The sequence below is a fragment of the Scardinius erythrophthalmus genome, assembly GCF_964197995.2.
Source record: "Scardinius erythrophthalmus genome assembly, chromosome: 2".
Taxonomy (NCBI): Eukaryota; Metazoa; Chordata; class Actinopteri; order Cypriniformes; family Leuciscidae; genus Scardinius; species Scardinius erythrophthalmus.
In genome coordinates, this window is record NC_138222.1 from 35,984,486 (window position 1) to 35,993,296 (window position 8,811).

At 40.0% G+C, this 8,811-nt stretch overlaps 1 protein-coding gene across 1 annotated transcript in view; it reads right to left on the reverse strand.

Annotated features, from left to right (window-relative positions):
- The window catches only part of LOC308679579 (receptor-type tyrosine-protein phosphatase N2-like), a 106,286-nt gene extending 104,745 nt beyond the window's left edge, over positions 1 to 1,541 (reverse strand). The window contains exon 1 of the mRNA XM_081347105.1: positions 1,310 to 1,541. The gene's annotated coding sequence lies outside the window, so the exon portion shown is untranslated. The remainder of the gene's footprint in view (positions 1 to 1,309) is intronic.
- Between the last annotated feature and the right edge of the window lie 7,270 nt (positions 1,542 to 8,811).

An 8,811-nucleotide genomic window follows, 5' to 3' on the forward strand; every position in this document is an offset into this window, starting at 1 on the left:
AATACAATCAGAATTATATTAAAAAATGTCCTGGCTCTTCCAAGCTTTATAATGGCAGTGAATGGCTAGAGAAAATTTGAAGCCCAAAAAAGTGCACCCATCCATGATAAAAGTGCTCCACTTTTACCCCAGGGGGTTAATAAAGGCCTTCTGAAGTGAAGCCATGTGTTTGTGTAAGGAAAATACCCATATTTATAACTTTATAATCTAAAATAACTAGCTTCAGCCAGACGACCGTCCATACGCATCGATTTACGGTGGAAGACTAACCCCTGACTCGATGCACAACGTATATATATTATAGAAGAGGAGCTTCAGTTTGTTGCAAAGCCCTATTTGTTTAAACCACGAGAGGCGTCTAAGCTTACAATACTCCTACATTCTACATCATACATGTGTCACAGGTAACTCTTTTGGTGCAAGTTAATTTGCTTAGTATGCGTACGATCGCCTGGCTGAAGCTAGTTATTTTAGATTATAAAGTTATAAATATGGGTATTTTTCAAAAACCCATGGCTCCGCTTCCGAAGGCCTTTATTAACCCACTGGAGCAATGTGGAGTATTTTTGTTTTATCATGAATGGATGCACTTTTTTGGGTTTTACATTTTTTCCAGCCATTCAACTTGGAGGAGCCAGGACATTTAATTATGTGTGAGTAAATCATGGGCTAATTTTAATTTTTGGGTGAACTAACCCATTAATGCAATGCTAATCAACATAGCCTGTATTAAATGATTTAATAAAATAATATATTCTCACACATGAAACAACAGAAGTAATTTCAAGTCATTTTGATTTTGAAGCAAAACATGATATTAAACTCATAAATTGTAGTTTTTGACGGTATGCTAAGCAAACATACTAGCTTTCCCTGTTGTCAAGAGAAAATGTTTTATTACTAATGTTTAAAAGTAAGTCCAGGTAAGATCATTTGAATGTTTTTTATTTGAATAATTTCATATTTGAAAGCAAAGAAGGTTAAGTGAAAGGTCCGATAAAAAAGAGAGATGTAGTATGAATAAAAAAGTCCCAGTAAAAAAAAAAATTAAAAAAATTAAGTGGGGTATGGTTAACGTTAAATTAAATGCTCTTCTTTTTTTTTTGTTCTACCGAAAATGTGCTGGGAGCCTACTATTGCTTTTACATGCATCTGATTGACAGACAAATCATGCGATCTTATTTCACTGTTGTTGAGGGTTTTTCAGCTTTGTACAAAGTTTGCTTCATACATTTAGTTTAACTGTATCGTTAAAGAGGGCGAGCTTTACCTTTCAGTTGAACTGTGTTAATGTTTTCAAGACACTTACATTGTTCTTGCTCCGTCCAAGCCCAATAACGGTGTCCATGTTATGATACTTCAACTGCTCAATGCTCTGGTAATATCAATGGGGTGACCCATTTCAGGAGTTGCCACAATTACATTTTAAAATCAGAATATGAGCATAGCTCACTTATATTCAATAAAATATTGAAACGTTAGCAATACGGATTCTAAACACGAGCACCAGTGATTGAATGTCAAAGCGCGGTTTAAACGCCCCGCCCCCCAGCTGAACTGGAAGTTTTGATTGGTTTTGCACCCGAGTCAGACCTGTCTGTTATTGGCTGAAGGGCTTCAGAACTGTCTGTTATTGGCTGAAGTGCAGGGCTGAGGGCTCAGCCTCCACCGCACACAGTCGTTTGAAAAGTTTTTGTGAACAGTGTTGCCAACTTAGCGCCTTTGTCGCTATTTTTAGCGACTTTTCAGACCCCTTCAGCGACAATTTTTCAAAAAAGCGACTAGCGACTAATCTAGCTACTTTTTGAACAAACCTCAGTAACCTCCAAATGTTGCCAGCATGAGTCCTGCGAGCGCGAGGTTTGCTTTCTCCTTGCCGTCACACACCTCTCTCTGCGTCTACCCTGTTCTGTGAATGGCTGAGGGCAGCAGCACGGCAGCTAACAGACGTGAATGAGCAGTGTTGTTTCCACGGATGGACTTATCACTTATCTTTTGTTTATATTTAAAGTATTTAGTTTGAACATTTTATTTTCCTTTCTTTTCTTGTGCTTATTACTTGTAATACTCACTATCACAGTGCTTTAGTTCAGTTCCCGAACTCTCTCAGTTCAGATAATTTTACACATATAAAAAATAGTCATTCAATAGCTACTCGTTCTATTGTCTGACAAAAAAATATAGTAAATGAGAACAGCTTTATTGGACATTCGGCTATATAGCCTATATTATATTATATTATATTATATTATTTTATATTATATTATATTATATTATATTAAAATATAGTATGTAGGCATGATTTTAATGAGAAAAAACATTAGGCAGGCAGAACGAAAGTACGCCGCGATGACGTCATGAATATGCTAATTGACGTATGACGTCATCTAGCGACATTTAGCTACTTTTAGGGGAGGCGTTAGCTACTTTCCTTTGAAAATAGTTGGCAACACTGTTTGTGAAATGTAAGCTCGCTCTGTTGCTCCGTCGGCACCTTTGTCAAAGTACTCTGTACTTTTGGTGAAAAATAAATGTAGCGAAGTTGAATACTTTATTTTAAAGTTTTAAGTACCACAATTTAATTATACTCAAGAAAGTAGAAAAAATCTAAAAATCTACTCAAGTACTGTAACGAAAGTATTTGTAATTAGTTACTTTCCACCACTGGATTCAAGATCCTAAGTTTTTGCACATACTTGTGGAGTTTATGTGAGCTCGAGTGCTGCTGACATTAAAGTAAATGGGGGACCAACCAAATACAAATACATTCTCAAATCCAAATAATAATAAATTTAAAGTAATTAATTCATTTCACCATCCCTTTGAACAACTGCACTCGATGCAAGCAAATTCACAATACCAAAAATAACATTTTGAAAATAATATCAATTTTATATTAAGTCAAAATCAACTCTTTTGTGAAAAATAATCACTTTCATCAGAGTAAATATCACTGAGAAACAATCAAAGCAGATTCATTTAATTCGATGGCTTCTCTGTCCCAAAGCCAAGTGTATGCACATCCAGGAAGTAAGATCTGGCAAGCTGGTCGCCAGCTGCAGCTTTTTTCCTGCGGGAGCCCTGAGACACAGCGGGAGGATGTCCATTTTGGCTAAAAGTAAGGCAGTAGGAGGTATGGGGTGTGAATATGCTTTCACATGCTTAGATCCTGAGTTCTGTCCAGACAAATAAGCAGCTTTACTGGCACTGAATCTCAGTAATAAACAGTGTATGGAACTTTTTATCCAATTAATATTGATGCAGCAAACATGTTATTTAAATAAATGATTCATCTGATTTAACTGATGCTAGCTGGGAATTGATAGGGCAATGTAATGACACAACTATCTACTATATGGTCTTGACAGCTGCTTTAAAGGGTAGTTGATCATTCTGCCATCCTCATGTTGTTCCAAAACTGTGTGGCTTACTTTCTTCTGTGGAACAACATTTCACAAAACTTTTTTTTATGTGTGTGTGTGTTCTGCAGTCAGGTTAGGAACAACATTTTTCTTTTTGAGTTTGAGTAAATGAGGATATAAGTTAGATTTGTCTGTGAACTATACCTTTAACTAGTGAACACATATTAGTCACTATAGTTTGTCTGCTGTCTTCAAATATATAAATTGTGCATCCATATGTACTGTACCAAAGGGTTCAGAATAATGTATTTTACACAAAGAGAGAAGCATCTAGAAGAAAGACCAACATGTACAACACAAACTATTTCAAAGCAAACAAAGACTACCAGCTATAGGCATCAGCGACTTGGTACCAACTCGCCAAGCAACCAAAAGCTTCATTACCTACCCCTGCAGCTGGTTCATCCTCACACGACTTCAAACGCATGATCCATGGCCCTCTGGCCAGAGAGAGAATGAGAGAGAAACTGGTGAGGCAAACAAACTACATGGCAAGGTCACCTCATTACAACCCATTTGTTCCAGCTGTCATTAAAAATCACACGCAGCGTCACTCAAAGCAGCAACGAGAGAGGAGGGGACAAAAGAGAGTGGTGTAGTTGAAAATGACACCTATCAGATATACAACATAACATCCACCCACCCACGTCCATACACACATACGCACACATAACAAAATGCATTAATCACTGAATCCTTTCATGACCTTGTGGTTCACAAACACATCCCACCTCTGCCTCCATAACACACGCCTCCCTCCATTTTGGACTTGTACTCTCATCTCCTCTCAGCTGCTACTTAATAATGAGCAACTGTAATATTGAGAGAAGAAATTTTAATAATATGTTATCATATACGGCACAGTGATAAGTCTAGCTAGAGGGAGGGAGGGAGAGACAGCTTTGGAGAGCTCTGCATGGTTAGTCATTAGTTGGACTGAAGTTTGAAAATGGCCGCCCCAGAGCTTAATTTCCCCTTTTGTTTCTCAGGAGAGATAAAAGCTCAGTGGCAACCCACAGCATTGCAGAGCAAATGTGATAGTTTTATTAATAAAGAAAGTCCTGTTTAAAACAAAGAACTTCTAAAGCTGAGCTCTCTCTGCTTTTTAATATGCCGAGAAAGGAAAGGAAGACAATTGAGTTTGGAAATCCCGGCTGTGCTTGGAAAGTATTGTTGAATTATCACTCACTCTACTTTACAAAAACTCGATTGACATCACAAAAAAAGGTTCTATCAAATGTGGTTAACTACAAAAGCAAAATGTAATGGTTTAATATTGATATTTTAATTATTAACATAGTAGTAGGTTGCATTTAAATGTTTTGAGATAAACAAAGCTAAATTCAAACAAAATTACATAAATTAGCAGATAGTAGGAGTAGATAGTTTCATCAGTGTTTATTTAAATAATTAATACTTTTATTCGGTAGGTATGCATTAAATTGATCAAAAGTTATAGTAAAACATTTATAACGTTACAAAAGATTTACATTTACAGTAAATGCTGATCTTTTGAAGATTCTATTCATCAAAGAATCTTGAAAAAAAAGTATCACATATTTATATTCAGCAAAATCATTTGTAATAAAAATATTTCTTAAGCACTAACTCAGTATATTAGAATGATTTCTGAAATATCATGCAACACTGAAGACTGAAGTAATGGTTGTTGAAAATTCAGCTTTGCCATCAATGGAATAAATGATACATTATTTCAATATCCAGTAAGGATATTGGTTCAAAATCCAATGGGCTGCATAAATAAACCAATTGCAATTCAGTTTAGTTCTAGTGGTACAGAAATGAAAGCATTTGTATAGTAACATTAACACCTGTATTTAGTCACAACTAAACAATCATTCCCTGAGACTCGTTTTATTTACAGCTGAAGTCACACTGACTGAGCTCTCAAATAGATCTGACAGCATAGCAAGTTAAAACTCCATTTATCAAAGTTGCACAAGAACATAACACACAGATTGCATATTTTACATATATATTTAAAAAGATTCATCACCTTTCACTGTCTGTTCATCAAGTGCTCAGAAGTTTGTTTAAAGGTTCAAAGAGTTAAGAACAAGTCAGGTTCAAAAAGTGTATATATATATATTTGTATGTCTGATGAAGAGAGGATGATTCACATCGTCAAGATGCAAAGACTTAAAATGACCTCTTGTACAGACTGTGGGTGGCTGAGAGTTTATTCAGGGTTTACAAAACACATATGCACTTAAAGCTTAAGTACAGTATAAGCACATGCTTAAACAGATATAAAAGATAGTGAGAATGGATGCTTTTAAAGGGTATAATAAATGTTAGTCTCAGGAACAGTCAAAACATTGATGCGAAGTATGTATTACACAACAAATATTTCTAATAAGGGACTGAAATGGTCAGAGGGTTTGATCACTGCTGATCAATATGGATATGATTAGACAGCTATATGACTATAGAACTTCTGTTTTGTGTCAGATAAATTTCAGTTTATGCAGCATTTCATCTGATCCTTCACTGCACTGTCTTGAATTAACTTCATTTATCCATTCATCCATGGGCAAATATGTTTTCTTGTTTTAGGTGTAAAAAAATCTTTCAGAAAACAAGACATAATAAATCTTGATTAATAATGTTTAGATATTTGTACTGGACAAAAATACTGAAGAAGACTTTTTGCAGTGTTTAGCCATGCAACATTTTACAAGTCATTAATGAAATTTGGGGTGTAGGGAGCTCTATTGAGTGGACGGACACACTGGTCCTCATCCATCTCCTAAATCTCTCACGTCTGGCTCCTAGTGCCACACCCCGGTACACCGCTAAACGATGTGAGGGGGTGATGTCCACACAGCATCACCGGGCGAATGAACTCCCACGACGGAGTAACCGGCCACCTACCAGCTATGGTTTCAAATAGCAGGGAAGGCAGATCTCTTCAGCCTTGGCAGGCCATCTGCCTAGGAGAGGGAAACTCTGATGTAAAACCTACGGCCCGAGGACCTTGCTGTCACCGTCCCAGCTTGCTAGGCCATGGCAGTTGAAGCCCGGGCATAAAGGGTGGGGTCAGTTCTGCGCACACTGCACTCCACTAGAAAACTCCTCTGCGCAGGCAAGAAGGAAATATCCACGTCTACCAGCACCATGCAGCGTAAGCTTCGAGAGATTCAGAAAGAGTGGTGGACCAACTTCGCAGTAAGAACTCAGCTTTGCGCTGACACCGGTGACTACAGGGGATTCAACGAAGCTCTAAAAGCGGTATATTGCCCCTTGTACCAAATCCTGAGCCCCCTGCGGAGTGCAGACAGAAAATAACTGCTCAGCGAAAAGGACTCTATCCTGAACAGCTGGTCTGAACACTTCTACAACCTTTTCAATGCCAACTGCTCAGTCCAAGAACCAGCGATTGATCGCATCCTACAGCAACCAGTGAAAACTGAACTGGATGTGGCACCAACAGTACAAGAGACTGAGGAAGCCATTAAACAGCTGAAGAGCAGAAAAGCTGCAGGAGTTGATGCCATCCCTCCTGAGGTATGGAAGAACAGAGGCCCAGCATTGCACACCAAACTCCATGAATTCTTCGTCTGCTGCTGGGAGCAGGGAAAACTCCCTCAAGACCTCCGTGATGTAGTCATTATCACTCTGTACAAGAACAAAGGGGAGAAGTAAGACTGTTCCAATTATCGTGGCATAACACTTCTGTCCACCGCCGGCAAAATCCTCGCAAGAGTACTGCTGAATTGACTGGTACCCGAAATAGCAGAAGATCACCTTCCAGAGACACAGTGTGGCTTCAGAGCCAACCGAGGAACCGCAGACATGGTGTTTTTGTCCTGAGGGAGATTCAGTAGTAGTGCCGGGAACAAAACAAAGCGCTGTACGTCACCTTTGTGGATCTGACAAAAGCATTTGATACCGTGAGCAGGCAGGGACTTCGGAAAATTCTGGGAAAGCTAGGATGCCCACCATGTTCCTCACCATGATCATCCAGCTTCATGAAGATCAGCTTGGACAAGTAAGACACAGTAACGACCTCTCGCAGTCCTTCCCTCTTGCAAACGGTGTGAAACAGGGCTGCGTTCTCGCTCCCACACTGTTCACCATTTTGTTCAGCATAATGCTCCGGCAGACTACAGAGGACCTCGATGACGCTGATGGCGTATATATTCGTTTTCGTCTCGACGGGAGCGTGTTCAACCTGAGGTGCTTGCAGGCCCACACAAAGACCATGGAGCAACTGATCCGGGAGCTGCTGTTTGCTGACAATGCCGCCCTCCTTGCTCACACAGAGGCAGCTATGCAGCGAATCACGTCCTGTTTCGCAAAAACTGCTCAGATCTTCGGATTAGAAGTCAGCCTGAAGAAGACTGAAGTTCTGCATCAGCCCGCACCACAAGAAGAGTACCATCCACCAAGCATCTCCATTGAACAAACAGAACTGAAGGTTGTCAACCATTTCAGCTACTTGGGGTGCGTTATCTTGTCTGACGCCAAGATCGACAAAGAAGTTGAAAACAGCCTGACCAAGGCAAACAGTGCATTCAGCAGACTATACGGACGTGTCAGGAACAACAATAACAACCTCAAAAAAGAGACGAAGGTCAGTGCTGACCACTCTCCTTTATGCCGCTGAGTCCTGGGTCACGTACCGTTATCACCTGAGACTTCTCGAGCGTTTCCATCAGTGCTGCCTCCGCACAATCCTCAACATCCGTTGGAGTGACTTTGTCGCCAACACTGAAGTCATCGAGTCAGCGGAGGTTACTAGCATCGAGGCCATGGTCCTCAAGGTACAACTTCACTGGGCAGGCCACGTCTTCAGGATGGAGAACCACTGCCTACCTAAGATAGTGCTGTACGGGAAACTGTCCTCTGGCTACCACATCAGGGCACTGCAAAAGCGATACAAAGACTCCCTGAAGAACTCCCTCATTGCTTGTTGCATCGATCACCGTCAGTGGGCAGCACAAGCAGCTGATCGTGACTCCTGGCGGCGCACAGTCCATCAGGCCACCTCCCTCTTTGAAGATACCCGCAGGGCCAGTACGGAGGACAAAAGGAGAACAAAGAACCGTGTCTCCTCAGCACCTATCCTGGACCAGACCTTTACCTGCAGCCGTTGTGGCAGGACCTGCCTGTCCTGCATAGGCCTTGTCAGCCACCAGCGTGCCTGTAGAAGACGTGGATGTCCTTCCTAAATCTTCATTCGCGAATGAAATTAATTGTCTTGGTTGTTAGAAACAGAAAAACTTGTGATTCTTTATCATTGGTTATAGTGTGGATGAATCTTGTGATATTACAAATCCAGATTACATCAGAAGAGATTAAATCATTTAAAGAGCAGCTTCCACCCTTTATTTCTACTTGGGAATTGTATAAAATGAATATATAG